The 15,960-nt window shown below is 45.6% G+C and overlaps 1 long non-coding RNA gene across 1 annotated transcript in view; it reads right to left on the reverse strand.

Moving 5' to 3' along the window:
• The window catches only part of LOC135981650 (uncharacterized), a 43,525-nt gene extending 39,470 nt beyond the window's left edge, over positions 1 to 4,055 (reverse strand). Inside the window, exon 1 of the long non-coding RNA XR_010598769.1 lies at positions 3,936 to 4,055. This is a non-coding gene — a long non-coding RNA (uncharacterized LOC135981650). The remainder of the gene's footprint in view (positions 1 to 3,935) is intronic.
• Between the last annotated feature and the right edge of the window lie 11,905 nt (positions 4,056 to 15,960).

Below are 15,960 nucleotides of genomic sequence, written 5' to 3' on the forward strand. Positions count from 1 at the left end.
TTTCTTTCCCCAGACTTGGAGAGGAGCTCTGTGAAGCTCAACAGCTTGTACCTTCCACCAACAGAAGTTGGCCCAATAAAATATATGACCTCATCCACCCTGTCTCTCTAAGTATCTGGAAAGCAGTTAATTGAGTAAGGAGCACTAGGGCCAAATAAAAGGCTAAGGTGAGCTCAGTTGAAAAAAGCTCCTGAGAAGAGACTCTCCTCAGGAACCTGAACTGGGCAATAGTTTTCCAGGCAAGGAGATGGGGGAGAAACCCTGAGCAAACAGGTTTCAGAGTGATAGCCGTGTTAGTCTGTATCCGCTTTAACCCACGAAAGCTTATGCTCAAATAAATTTGTTAGTCTCTAAGGTGCCACAAGTGCTCCTCGTTCTTTTTCCTGAGCAAACAGGAAAGCCTGCTGAGCTCTCCAGACAGCAGAAAAGCCTGGGGCCCGAAAGCAGAAGGAGCTGTTGCTGCTGGAACCTGGAGACTTTTGTTTTGGAACTTATCTGGACTCTGTGGTAAGAACCTTTAAACCTTCGTGCAAGAGCTCCTTTCCAAAGGCTTTATTGAAGGGAGATATACTGCTGTAAACTAGTGTTTGGCTGCTTCTTGCTGGCCTGTTTTAAATGCAGGAGCGCCACCAGCTTTTCCGCCGCCCTAGGCGACGGACTGTCCTGCCCCGAAATGCCACTCCCCCACAGGTGGCGGAAGGTCTCACCGCCAAAATACCGCTGCGGTCACTGCCCCCCAAATCGCAGCGCCCTAGGCAACTGCCTAGGTCACCTAATGGGTTGCACCGGCCCTGTTTAAATGACCTTCCTGTGGGGAGAAAGTGAGGCAGGCCCCAGCAGAGCTACGCTCAGCTGCAAGGAAGTGCGCAGGAGGTGGTGCACTTCTTCAGTACACGTTTGAGAAATCTAGTGAAAACAGGATAATTTCAGGTGGTCAATCTCTTCCTTCCCGCCCCCGGTGGTTCTTTCAGTATAATTGGAACAAACTGTTACTGATCTGCAAATCATAGCCTCTCTGGTTCCCAATAGTTTCTTATTTGTTTTGATTTATAGTACACAGAGCCTAGGCTAGTTGCTTTTACAAGTGCCCTAGCCATAACTTAAAGAAAATATACATGGGGGAGAATGGAACTAGCAACTGTTCTGAACCACAAAACAGATGATGATTAACCAAAGGTGAAATCAAAACATACATAAAATTCTCCCCCACCCCTTCTACTTACCCTTATCCTTCTCAAAGAGCCAGGGTAAATAGATGGGCCTTACTGTGTACACTGAGGGTCAAGAGATTTGGGGTCTTGTGGACAATGTGGAGTTGTTCCAAAAGTCAGGGTTCCTCCTGTAGAAAACACCCTGCTGACAGCTCTCCCTCTCTTATACCGAGGGAAACTTTATGGGGGAGGAGGGAAATGCAGCTTGAGTCCCTATGCTAACTGCAGTTATGGCAACATGGCATGGCAGTATCATCAACCCCAAATCTTCATGATTTTTGGAGGCCTGGCTCACTTGACTGGCTTTAATATTTCATAATTTGAGACTTTTGTATGTGCCTTCTGGTGTTTACCCCTAGAGCCACTAGTTCTCCAGTTTTTCTGAGCAACCAAGAAGGCTAGAAACTCTCTTTTAAAAATGAAAACTGAGATTGTTCCACAGTCACATGAATGCAGGTGCGGGGACGTCAAGTGAAACATCAACTATTGTGAGACTTCTGATAACACGGTGGGAGTTGGGCACGCTACCTGGGAAAAAGGGCAGATCATTAAGCAGGCAGATCCTTACCCATTCAAGGCTTTATAGGGGTGAATGGACTCGAGGAATTCATTGCACTTTCGCTGCAAAACTGGAAAGTTTTAAAACCAGCAGAGGAAGGACAAGCACACAGAACAAGAAAAACCAGGGCACAAGGCCTGGAGGATTAATTCCAGATCATACGTGGCATGTGAAGAGCTATTGAACTACCATTCATCTGGATGACAACACAACCAGATGAATGCAACTTTTGCTTGTAGGCCTTCTGGAGGGAACTGAAAATAAAGGTCAGAGTCTTTTCTTTAAAAATATGCTAATATTCCTCTCTGGTTTAGCAAAACTTCAGCTAATGCAAAGCTGGTACACTATGTGATGTTCAAATTTTTCAGCACTGCATTTTTTTCCATTCAGGTCTTCAACCATAACTACTGTCAGGCTTGGTTGCATGCTGATAATATCCTGAGATGTTTTCACTTGCATCACCTCTTCCTGTAGTATCTTAAAGAAGCATAGAATTTCCTGTTGGGTGGAACTCTTTTCTGGCTGTTTCTTTCTTTTTTTTTTTTTTTCTTAAGCACTGCAGAAGTGTGGGTTTTTTTGTTTTTTTTTTCTCTTTTCCTCCCTCTGGGTCTATAGCCAGTTGTGGCATTTAGCTGCCAAAACCAAGGTCTTGCTGTCTGCATATCAGTATGTAGGGGAGCCATGTTAATGAAAAAGGACATAAAGCAGTTCTGTAATCTGCTTACAACATGAGTTCAGACCCTGCAAATACTTCTGCACTTAATTAACTTTACTACTCTGATTAGAGATGACTGCTCACGGTAGTAAAGTTGAGCAAATGCAGAAATGTTTGCAGGACAGGGGTCATGGTTTGTTTTCTATACACCCAAGGCAGACTAACACAGAACAAGTATTAGTCCCCTGCTCTGGTCCTGAAGTGCTAGCCTTCTGGTAGTTAAAGGTGCACTTCCGTTTCTATTATAAAACCTATTTTTTCCTCTGCCTCAGAATCCACAACAAATTGAATATCAGCCTCAAAATTCACAAAAGGTGAGGAGGGTGAGGAGGAACACTTTCTCCTCCCTCCCCCTCCCCAATCTGAGGTAAAATGCACAAAACTGCTATACTGAAGCATTAAAAACATGGGTTTTCAGAGTACCCCAAAAAAACCCTAGTGTGTTTTGCCGCTTGATAGCACGAAAACAAAGGAAAGAGGGAAAACGTAGCTTACTGGATCTATCTAATCAAGATCTACTGCACATGACCTAGGTTTAGTTGATTAACTTTACTCATTAGAAGTTACCAATATTTTAGATGGTAACTTCAGACTGGTTCACAGAATCCTTGACATATGGGACTGGAAATGATCTTGAGACTGAGTCATTCTACACCAGCCCCCTGTGCTGAGGCAGGACCATCTGCTCCAACAGGCTTAAAAAGGGCACCAGGGTAGGCACCTAACTCCCATTGAGTTAGGTGCCAAAATGGGAGTTAGGTGCCAAAATACCTTTGAGCATGTGGGATCAGGTTATTCTTTCAAAAAATAAGGATGTGAAATCCTGGCCCAATTGAAGTCAATGGCAAAACTCCCACAGCATTTCACCCTAAGCCTCTGTCTTTTTCCCTTGCAAAGACAGACCTTAAAATGTAAAGCAGTTGCTAGAGGGGCCAAAGGGGAATACAAAAAAATTTAATCAAACAAGCCATTGGTAAGTGGACGCATTAAAGACGGGTTCATCACAGTTATGGGAATTTTCTATCATGGTTTTTGTCAGATCCTAGCTTGATGATGCAAAATAAATCAATAAAAAAGCAATTAAAATGTGTTGGTACTTATAGTCATGTTGTGCTCAGGACCAAACTTCTGCAGTTCTCCAGTCAAAATGTAAAGTATTAAATGCCTAAAGAGGAACGCCAGGAAGAAGCACTGGACTATAATGACCTTTGTCAGGCACAGAAGGACTCTGCTCACTGGGAAGCTCACTGTGGTTCTAATGAACATTGATGAAGTATGTCAAATCCTGCCACTGCTGCAGTGCATCTACCAACTTCCCTCCCCTGCCCTAATGCACACCGAGTACTGTCTTCAGAAATGGGAGGGAAGTTCTTCCAAAAGCAGGTGTCCTAGAAACTGGATGTAAACTGAAAGAGTCCCATATGCATCTGAAAAATCTCCACCGACATACCTGTGTCTGAGTTGTTGGAAACCTTAAGCTTCTGTCTTTTGCGACGCTCATCTTACAGTTTCCTGCCACTTAGGGTAATCTTAGGTAGACACTCAGGTAACCAGGATTTCTCATTCTTTGCCATTGTAGCCCTATTGAATTCAATGTAGTTCAATCACCTCATCTAAAACAAAGAAAAATGACGCAGTAAGGCCAGGCTGTGTAGGCATGTACTGTATCTCATTAGAAAGTGAGAAGATTTTTTTTCTGTAAAAGGGAAAGATGAAAGCAGCTTGTGAGATTTAAATCGATCCAAGTATATAATGCCAAGGATCCTAAATGGTTTCAAATTGCAGAAGATTACCTTGTAATTTGTAGGCTGCAGAGGAAGCTAATTTCTATACTTCCTGTGGTTAAGTTATCATCCTTCACCATGACTGAGGATCATAATTTTATCTGCTAGTAAGCTTAATGTTATCCATCTTTTATACAGTATAAAATGAATATAAGTGCAGGCAAATGTTTTATACCACATACAATTTGTCGGCTAGCCAGATTTATGGGCAGCTTAGTTAAAACAAATTATACCACTTCGGTCGTGCAGAGAGCAGCTTATTTAGTGAGTATGGTCTAGGGGATCAAACACTGGACTGGGAGCCTGAGTTCTAGTCATGGTGCTGTCGTTTACCAGCTTGGAGAACTTGAGCAAGTCACTTTACCTCTGCATCTCAGTTTCCCCATCAGTAAAGTCTTTACCCCTTTCCTCAGAGGCAGGTTGTGAGGGTAATATTGGCTCTCACTTGTGAGGTCCTCTGATACGAGGGCAATAGGCAGCATAAATACCTAGATAAATACAGTGTACTGTACCAAAAAATACTTCTATGGATAACAGTCTCTGAGTGATGGAGCCCACAAAAGTACTGACCTCTGAGCTACTCACCAAGCGGATCACCACTTATAGGGTAAGTAACTGTTACTCGGCTACATTAAAATCAACCAGACAAAAAGAGAACTGTATAGTGTGTGTACACACATGCTCCTTATGCTGCTGTTAAATAGCCATAGCCATCTCTCTTATGGTGTGTGTTTGTAAATTCTGACTACCAAGGCTACACCCATACAAATAAAATAATACATATTAAATATATGCCTGTTGTGGAAATGAGTTCTACAAAGCATCAGTGTTGGGAAACCTGATTGTTCTGTTGAGAAGCTGTCTCCTTGGCTGTGTTATGCGTCCATTGTAAAAGCAGCCTACACAGAACCACTGCTGAGAAAATGAGAGAGAGGCCCCTCTGATTTCCCTGAATTCAGCAGCAGGAATACCAGCACTTGAGAGAGAGATTCACTTCCCTGAGCGGATGGACAGATGGAACTGCTAGCTGGACTTTGCAATTGTCAAGCGATTTCAGTGTGGCCACGCAAGCAGAAGAGGGTGCAGACTACCTATGAATGGCCTTTTGGGATGCTATCATTTACTGGATGGTTGAGAATACTGGGAGCTGTGAGCATCTGTAAGAGTTCGTTAGCTTGTTTTCCTTTTTTTTTTTTTTTTTTTCTTTTCTGAAATTTTACAGCTGGGCTTTTCTAGCTCTTGCTTAGCAAGGAAGTGAGAACCTGGACCTTTTGGCAGGTGAGACTTTTTTTTTTTTTTCCCGTCCACCTGATAAGGGGGGGGGGAATGCAGACGAAGAAACCATGTAACAAAGAGGAAAGGACAAAAGCAAATTTATTCTGATTGGGATAGAAATGAAGTGCAAACTTGTTAATAAGTAAGGAAATTAATAAAGAAAATATTTTCCCGGTGTAGTTTCTGATCTGCAAATACTTCCGTCAGGGTGTAGTGCTTACTACTGAATTAAATGAGACTACTTAATTCAGTCTGATAAAGACTGAATTAGAGAGCACTCGGCTCAGGAAGAAGTGTTTGCAGGAACGTGTACTTATATGTAGCTTACTAACAGCTGAGGAGAAGGAGCTAAGATAAAAAGGGGAAAATATTTTTAGCAGACTTTGGTTATTTTAGTAAATTGCTAAATCAGGAGGAGAAAGGAGTTAATTTAGAGGCAGACAAAGGAGAGTCCCTATTGCTCAGAACCAATTTTCAGTAAAGATGATACATAGGCCCAAAACTTGGATACAGGCCTACCAAAATTCAGGAGTATACAATTTTGGTTTGGGCCTAACTTTAGATTTGAGGAATCTCCAGGGTTGTCCTCCAAAGGTTGCCATCATTCATCTTCATTCAAAAAGAGACACCAGGACCCATTATTTCTCATTCAAAAAACACAGGGTTTGTTTGGGGTTTTTTTTGGGGGGGGGACCCCTCACAATGCTGTCTTTATAAATCATAAATGAGCTGCATGTGTGTGCACTTTACATTGCCTTGCAGTCCACCTTTAGAGAGCTGGAGGAGGACTGCAGGACAGTGTGCTGGAAACACTGGACTGGGTTAAAGGCAATTTCTTTGGAGACAACAGTATGTGTGGGTTGCTTGGTGAAAAGGCGTAGGCTGGAGATGGACTGGCGGTGCAACTGCAAAGCGGCCAAGTGTAGCTAGCTGTTGGCACCAGATACCTTCAAGGCATAGCACAGCTGTTGGCAATCTGCTGAGTTGAGCCACCAAATGCCATGGGGTTGAGGCCAGGTGAAAGCTGCCTGTAAGTTCTTGGATGTGCGAATATTTTTAGCATTGGTGGTGAGTCATTTGCTTTAATGTAAACAGCAAGTCGTGTGTTAAATGCTGAAATATAAGACTGTCATATTATGGGATTAATCTCTATGTATAATTTCCACCAATAATTTATATATAACATCTGTCTGAAAGACAGCTTCCCACACTGACCAAAGCTCCATCTGGTTTCTGGCTGGGGGAGGGCTCTGCCACTCTATACAGATGCATTCTAGGCCTACGTGTGAGTGCTTCTTTTGGGTAAAACCTTTGGAAGCTGTCTCTGAAATCCCGGTGCCATGGTTAAAGGCGGGGGGGGGGGTATTATCTTTAAAACATGAGTAAGCTATTTCTCACTCGTATTCAAGTGGTGGATTGGACAAAATAACTAGCAACTGGTTAAAGAGACTGAGCTGATCCACATGTGCCAGCTGGTAGTTTAGCCTCCATAAAGTATTTATTTGACCTTGAGGAAATGAATGGAATAGGAGTGTGTCTTGTGATTCAAGCAAAGGACTTTTTTGTGGGCGCTTCTGGAGAGTCCAAGCTGTTTAGCCAGTATGTGTGACTAGGAAATGCAATTGACTTGCCAGAATTTGTCTAAATCCATTTGTGACTTGTGCAAGCATATATGGCATATAACCAAGCAATACTATGTACTTGAGCAATATGTATTGCTGCATTTCCCTGTTAAGGTTTCAGGATTTAATTTTTAGTATGTTCTTGCCTCTTAATATAGTGAAGGATATATCGTAAGCTAGCTTTTAGGCTGATATATGCCATTTAGGTTGTGGAATGCCTCAGTAGGGGGAATAAAACGTGTGACATGACATTTGCTTTCCTGAGAGGCACACCACATGTCACAAAATGCTGTAGTTCACTCTCCCATTTTAGAAAATCAATTTCCATTCTGTCATGGTGTTTCACACACTGTGTTCTGAATAAGTTATTCATCAACTTACTAAAATAACTTATTTCTAATTCTCTTTATGTAATAAAAATTACTAGCCATACTTGATTTGTTACAGATGGGAACCTACATAGGGAGGAGTAAAATCTGTTAACTGGAGTATAGACCCATAGAGGTGGGTCCTCAAAGAACAGATGCCTAACTTCCTTGATTTCAATGGGAATTAGGTGCCTAAACATCTTTGAGGATCTGGGTCGCAATCCCCAAAAGAGTTCCACAAAGTTTTTGCTTTTGTTGTCTTAAGAGCTAGGTGAATTATTTGTACTGAATAACTCATATGATGAATTTAGCCCTTTTTGTGTCACTTTTCTGTAATCATACTCTAATTTAAATAATGGACAAAAAATAATTTGAACACTTTGAACATATTTCAGCCTCTGAGTTTTTCAAACTATTGGCAGTCTCTATTTTCTATTCCCCCCCCCCAGGTGTGATTGGTTATTTAAATCACACTGTATTGTTTTTAATTCCATGACTAGGGGATTGAAACTATTAGAAAGAGGAAGGAAATCCAGAAAGGTTTCAAGATGGCCACATGAAAACTTCCAGCATTCTTATTTGTATAACAGTAGTGCTTTGAAACCCCAGCTGAGCTTAGGGATCCATTGTGCTAGCCACTGGACACACAGTTAAAGACCCTTCCTGCCCCAACAAGCTTATAGTCTAAACAGACAAGACAGACAAAGGGTGGAAGAAAGGAAGTATCATTATCCCCATTTTATAGATGGGGACCTGAGGCCCAGAAAAATGAAGTGACTTTCCCAAGGCCACAAAGGAACTCAGAGAGAGTTGGGACTAGAACTCAGGTCTCCCAGTTTGGTGCCATAACCACAAGAGGACAGGATGGTCAGGGCCGGCTCTGGCTTTTTTGCCGCCCCAGGCAAAAAAGCCTCCCGCTGCCGCCCCCCAGCACGGCAGGGGAGGACGCCGAGCCCGGCCGGAGCACAGGGGGGAGGGCGGCGAGCCCGCCGCGGCTCCGCTGGCGGCTGGAGCCCCGGGAGAAGGGCGGCGAGCCCGACCAGGGCTCCGCTCTCCCCGGCGTCCAGAGCGCCGGGAGGAGGGCGGCGAGCCCGGCCGGGGCTCCGCTCTCCCCGGCGTCCAGAGCGCCGGGAGGAGGGCGGCGAGCCCGGCCGGGGCTCCGCTCTCCCCGGCGGCCAGAGCGCTGGGGGGAGGGCGGCGAGCCCGGCCGCGGCTCCGCTCTCCCCAGCGGCCAGAGCGCCGGTAGGAGGGTGGAGAGCCCGGCTGGGGCTCCGCTCTCCCCGGCGGCTGGAACGCTGCGGGGAGGGCAGTGAACCCAGTTGCGGCCCTGCTCTCCCTGGCGGCCAGAGCACCGGGGGAGGGCAGCGAGCCCACTGCGGCTCAGCTCTCCCCGGCGGCCGGAGCACCGCGCCGCGCCGCCCCCCCTCCAGGTGCTGCCCCAAGCACAAACTTGGTGGGCTGGTGCCTGGAGCCGGCCCTGAGGGTGGTATATTTTCACTTATGAGTGCTATGCCCATGCAGATGTAGAAGACTGGGCTTTTAGCATTGAATTTTACTTCTCAATAAGGAGGTGCCCATTCTCTTGAGAAACTGGCTCTTACTGAAGCACAACGGCTAATTTATTTGGGTTTATATGTGAATGCAGTATTTGTGAAAGGAACTGAATTGACAACCCTGGAGACACAAGTCCTCTGTGCACAGAATGGCTACATCACAGGTGTTGAATTTACAAGCTATGGTGTGATGTGTATCTGTGTATTAGAAGGCAGGACTGAGCCATCAGCAAGTATTCACCAGTGTTGTTAATCCTCTAAGCTGTAACCACACACTAGAGTTGGTATTCTCATCACCTACATTCCTCAATCTACTTCTAATACATGTTCCCTGCTAACACAAGCTGCCCAAACATCTGTGGCGAGACTAAGGAAAACATGAGGAAAAGGACCAGGAGATGAATTATTTCAGCAGAAACGGGGGAAGGAATGCACTGTAACTTGCGCACAGCCTTCTGTACTGCATGCCATAAATTAACACAGTATAAATTTATACATATTTACACCACATAGACTAAACTACATACATTCTCAATATTCAGCCTTCTGTGGTAAGTGAAAGCGAGCAGTCCATATGCTTAGTTGAGGTCTGTGGAGCTCTAGGGAACAAAATGTGTTTTGTGACATTTATGATGTCAAGGAGATGACAAATTTAGGGTAATTAGTGCAGGTCCCAACATTTGGTGTCCTGTTCCTCACCACAGAGGCACAAGGAAATCTCAGATTGCTAGCTAAGGCCCCAGTTCAGCAAGGGTATTTGAGAACATGCTTAACTTTTAAGGACAGGAGTAGTCACCTTGACATTGGGGCCTACAAAAGCAATCACTGCTATGGGGAAGTCATAAGAGTCTTTCATCTGACTGGATGCTGAAGGTGCCTGCATTCCTCTTGAATTAACATCCTATCACTAGAGCCCCATGTTTTTGCACAAATGTGAAATAACATGAAAAAATGTCTAAAAAAAACACACCTCACCTTGCGGAGGTGGCTCTTGTCCCGCAGAGCATGGCTCAGCTCTGGGCGTTGTGAACTAGCGCACAGGGTCACTGCGCTGTTCATGTTTGGCCCAGTCACCCCTACATCAGATGGGGGAGGCAACCAGGTCAAATCTGAGTGAGTGGCATTGCAACCTGGCATTACTCACTCAGATTAGGCCTGGCTGCCTCCCCCGTTGTGATGACAAAGAAGTGGCCAAACCTGAGCAGTGCTGGAAACCCATGTCCCAGCTTGCAACACCCAGAGTGGGGAACTGGGCCCAGCCAAACAGGACAGGTGCTGCCTCTGTAGACAGGGCCGGCTCCAGCTTTTTTGCCACTGCAAGCGGTGAAGAAAAAAAAAAAAAAGATAAAGCCGCGATCGGCGGCACTTCGGCGGCAGCTCTACCGTGCCGCTTGATAATTCGGTGGCTGGTCCTTCCCTCCGTGAGGGACTGAGGGACCCGCCACCAAATTACCGCCGAAGACCCAGACGTACCGCCCCTCTCCATTGGCCGCCCCAAGCACCTGCTTCCTGCGCTGGTGCCTGGAGCCAGTCCTGTCTGTAGGATGAGTTTGGGATGGGCTTATTCTGCATCTCCCTCCTCCCCAACCTGAGCACTTCTCCCCCCAGGACCTCCCACCTCCCTGGGAACAGGATAAAACATAATAACATGAAATTCCTGAAAAGTTATAAAGACACAAATGAATTTCACAGGGCTCTCACTACTAAACCCAAACTCTTAACAGTCCATTAGATACTAAATAATGCCTCCTTCTCCACTGCCTTCCACCTACTATTGTAAATTGGTAGCATTTTGTACAGGTGTGAAAGTCTACACCTGGTACAAGGCAGTTGGGGAATCAGATCCTTGGTGGTTATCCATTTCACAGAGTGGGGACAGAAAAAGGACTTTTTTAAAAGGAGGAAGGATGGCTGTGATTAAAGCATGAGCCTGGAAGTTTAGAAATCTCTATTCCCTTCCCAGCTGTAGTGGTGCGGGTGCCCCACTCCCTGAATTTGGGGCTGCAGCAGGCCAGTGGGCCCACACAGACAGGGAGCCAATCAGGGAAGGCCTTATAGGGAGCCAATCAGGGCCCAGATTGGAGGGAGCCAATCAGGGCCAGGCTCAGCCCTATAAGAAGGCTGCTCAGGACAGAAGGAGGGAGACTGTCCCAGGCCTTTGACAGGGGAAAGTCTGTCTCTAGACTGGGATACTAGCACCCGGGACAGCGCAGTGCTGGGCAGGCCCGGGGGAGCAGAGGGAACTCCAGCCCGAAGTCTGTCAGGCTGCAGGCCCTGAAGGGAAGGGCCTAGCCGGTGCGAGGGGCTGAAGGGGAAGAGGCCCAGGGACATGAACAGATGGAGGGAGAGAAGGAGGGCAGGACAGCTGCCACTACAGGGTCCCTGGTTTGGGACCCAGAGTAGTGGGCGGGCCTGAGCCCCCCTCCCTTCCCCCTTACCTTGCACCTGGCCGACAGAGCGGCCATCTAGAGTTGCACCAACCCCTTGCCAAGAGGGGAGTGACTTTGAGGGTGCAGCTGGCCACATCGGCCAGGACGCAGAGAGGCAGCTGATTGATCCCCCCTGGAAGGGGGCGAGGATGGACTAAGGGGCACTGCCGGAGGGCAGTGGCTCAAAGAAGACGCCGCGAGCTTGGGAGCAACGCGGGTCCAGACACGCCAACCAAGGGCGAGACAACGGATGGGACACCACCAGGAGGGGGTGCTCCACTGGACAGAGCTAATTCCCGAGACAACCAGTAGGAGGCGCCAGGTGGTGAGTCCCAACCCCGTCACACCAGCTGTACCATAAATTTCTGTGGTTTGGGATAATTCTGCCTCCGTTTCCCCATCTGAAATGGGGATAGTACTTCCACACCTCACATTCATTAATATTTGTAAACCACTTTGAAATCCTGGGATGAACAGTGCTATAGAATTACAAAATAAAGCATTTCCAGTTCATTTTGCCATCTGAGGGGGAAAATGATGGGTAAGAGCAGAAGGTGGTACAGCAAAAGTTTATTTGGGTATACAAGATTTAGCACTACCTTATTCAAATAGGGCCAAATCCCACAAGCTGCTCTGTGGGGACAGGACCATGCCTTTGTGTGTGCGCGTGCAGTGCCTAGCACAATGGGGCCCTGAACCTCACTGGACATCCTGGTGAAATACTTTAATCATCATAGAGGTGCAAAGTGGCTTCAGATCCCCTTGAGCCCAATGGCAGTCAAGTATGCTCAGCATTGTCTCCGTTGCAGCTGGAATCGGTGAGGGATGTGCGCACTCGGGATGCTCAGCACCTTGCAAGATTCATCATCATGCGTAGTGATAATCCTTAAAACATGGCCCTCTGGGGACCGAAACATTTTTATCACAATCAAAAATTGGTTTTTGTTGTTTTTCATTAAAATGTATGAAGACTTTGCACTCCCAAAAGATATCAGACTAACAGCCACTGAACATGTACAGCAGGAGTGGCCAACCTGTGGCTCTAGAGCCGCATGCAGCTCTTCAAAAGTTAATATGCAGCTCCTTGTATAGGCACCGACTGCGGGGCTGGAGCTACAGGTGCCAACTTGCCAATGTGCCAGGGGGTGCTCACTGCTCTACTCTGGCTCTGCCACAGGCCCTGCCCCCACTCCGCCCCTTCCCCTGCCCTCCCCTGAGCCTGCCATGCCCTCTCTCCTTCCCCTACCCCCCAAAGCCTCCTGCATGCCATAAAACAGCTGATCAGGAGGTGCATGGAGGGAGGGGGAGGTACTGATCGATGGGGCTGCTGGTGAGTGGGAGGCGCTGGGAGCAGGGGAGGGGAGCTGATTGGAGGTGGGGGCTGGGAAGCTACTGACCTATTACTATGGCTCTTTGGCAATGTACATTGGTAAATTCTGGCTCTTTCTCAGGCTCAGGTTGGCCACCCCTAATGTACAGCATGAGCAGAGACAGTGCAAGCTTCCTAGTGCCTCTCACTGCCAGTGTGTCTTAGGCTACGTCTACACTATGAGCCAAGGATGTGATTCCCAGCTCAGGTCGACCTATTCGTGCTAGCTCTCATCCAGGCTAGCATGTTAAAAACAGTAGTGTAGCTGTGGTAGCATGTGCAGTAGTGTGAGCTAGCTGCCCCAAGCACAAACCCACCTCAATCCTGTGGGTACATACTTGGGGCGGCTAGCCCATGTCCCTGCTGCTGCCCATGCTACCATGGCTACAGTGCTATTGTTAGCCTGCTAGCTCAATGCACACATGCTGGGAACCTCCTCCCTTGCTTGTAATGTCGATACACCCTTAACTTGTAGGGGATCACCGCTCAGAGTTACAAGATAGTTCTACCTTCTCTCATCTATGAATTTTGTATTGTGCCCATTGTCAAGGTATTCTAACACTCCTGGTTCCTTTTAGTCAACTTTGACTTCTCTGCTGAGACTGTCAGGAAGGATGCCGGTGGTGGTGGGTGTTGTGAGGTGGACTTTTTTTTTCTCAGGGAACTGGACTGAGACCAGCAAACTAGTGTAGGGTACTGAACAACCTTTGGATGGTAACCACTTTTGGTCACATGCTGCCATAAGTAGTAGACATGTCTTTGCAAATCCACCTATGATATCAGTAGCAGGAGTACATTAATTTCATGTAGTGTGCCACTCTCATTACTGTCTCATGGGAAAGGGTGGAATAGCCATCCAATTAAACATACTATTAAAAAAAGCTTTTATAGTGCTTTTTTACAAGCATGTATTCATATAATATTTTTTAGACAGAAAGAGCCAAAGTCCTCTCTGACATAACTCCAGTGACTCAAACGGAGTCATGCCAGGGATGAATTTGGCCCAAAACGGTCTCAGGCTTCTATCTGGTCACTATTGTTATAGGGCCAAATCCTGAGATCCTTGCTCCATTTTACCTGCTCCTTATTTGAGGAATTTCCCATTGGCCTCATTCCCATTTGGTCCCTATGAAAAATCAAAACTGCAAGTCCATTCTTGTAAATGGCACAGTAATAAGATGTAAAATAGCAAGACCTAAATCTACCTCTTCAGAATCCTGAATGGTGTCCCCTGTTGAACACAACTAAAAGTACATCAGCCATGTAACATCATATTTACCATTAAAAGACTTCCTAGTCCATCTTATGTCAAATTGGTAAATAACTTTTCCCACAGATGCTAACATTTTAAGGTGAAATTGAAATTAGGTTTTTCCTTTTTTTTTTTGTTTTGTTTACATACAATGACTTTCATTTCTTTGCCCTGTGTAATCTGTCAGTGATGGACAAGTGTGTTGGAAATGAAAAGGGCATACACTTTGAAATTGTAGTGCCACAAATGTGTTTAATAAGAATCTTTGAGACTATTGTAAATTCTTCTCCAAAGTTCTTTGCAGTTTAAATTGGACAAGAGTAGCAGAGGGAGAGAAGGCTGTCTCCTTACCTGATGTTCTTGGAAGCTGGTTCCCAGTTCTTGACAGAGGACTGCTGCTGTACTTGAATTTATTTAAAATTGTGACACATTAATGACATTCATATTCCACAATGGAAATCAACTGGATATTTGGGGTTTTCTTTACCATTGCACCAGTTGTGATAGTCTGCTCTCTTCTCTAAATGGAAATGCTCCAGAAAAGTTTTGTGTACTCTAAACAGCATCTATGCATGATCAGACACTCAGCTTCATGAACATGTGATGCATAATAGATATAGATTCAAGAATATAAATGCAGATTAGAGAATATTCACTCAAAACCAGTCTGTTTAGGGGGGGGAGGGTACAATATAAAAATGACAAACAGCACAATTTCTACTACTATTTTGAGCAAGTCATCCCTCTTAGCCACAACTGCCTTATTATTCTGAACAGAAAATGAAATTTTACATAAATGTCTTCATCTAAATTATTTGCATTATTTACATGTGTATGCAACAGATAATAGCACTCTATCCTTATTGCCTCTGATATCATTTGGATATTTCAAAGAATGATCTCAGTGCTGAAAATCTCCTACCACCACAGATGAATACAAATGTTAGAAGAATACTGTACATTTTCAACACTGCATAAACATTAATAAATGAGCACTGCTAGCAACAGTGCATAGGACGAATCTCTTAGTTTATAGATGCTGAAACAGAAAGAGAGGTGGCTGGGCTCAGCCTGGGCAGAAATAGGTACTACTCCAATGACTTCAACTGAGTTAGGGCGTGTCTACACCGCAATCAGAGGTGTCATTGCAGCATGTAGACGCACAGGAGCTTGCTTTAATCTAGCTAGCGCAGATACCAATAGCACTGAAACTGCGGCAGCCTGGACGTCAGAGCGAGCTATCTGCCCATGTAATTATCCAGGGTTCCAGGCAGGCCTGTGCAGTACGTGTTGAAGCCCATGCTAATGTGGTTTCACTGCTATCAGTACATGAGCTGACTAAACTAAAGTTAACTCAGGTATGTCTACATAAGATGCACTCTCCCATACAGGTTAAATATTCCCTTAAATCTGCTTGCAGCTGGAATTAGGCCTACTTGGATAGTGCACCCCTGTTACAGGGTACAGGGAGGACTGAAAGTTCCATGCAACACTGGATCCTCTATTTATCCTGCATACCCACCACTGTTATCTTCTGGCTCTACCAAATACTACTGCTTGCCCTGTGTGTGCTGATTCCCCCCCGCCCCGATCCCCCAGGAGTTGTGGTTAGTTGCACCTTGATTATGGTGTCTTATGATTCCTCAGCTTTCTTCCACACTAGAGAATTTTAACCCTCCTTCCAGTTGCACCTTACTCACTAGATTTATTAACTCCATGTATTTTGTCTTACTGTAGGTTTACTGAATTCAAGTAGCTTGAAGACTTTGGTTCTCTGCTCTCACATCTCTGATTCAGTTCCTCTTTTAGTGGTAAGAAGATGA

Source organism: Chrysemys picta, chromosome 2, assembly GCF_011386835.1.
Source record: "Chrysemys picta bellii isolate R12L10 chromosome 2, ASM1138683v2, whole genome shotgun sequence".
In the NCBI taxonomy this organism is placed as follows: domain Eukaryota; kingdom Metazoa; phylum Chordata; order Testudines; family Emydidae; genus Chrysemys; species Chrysemys picta.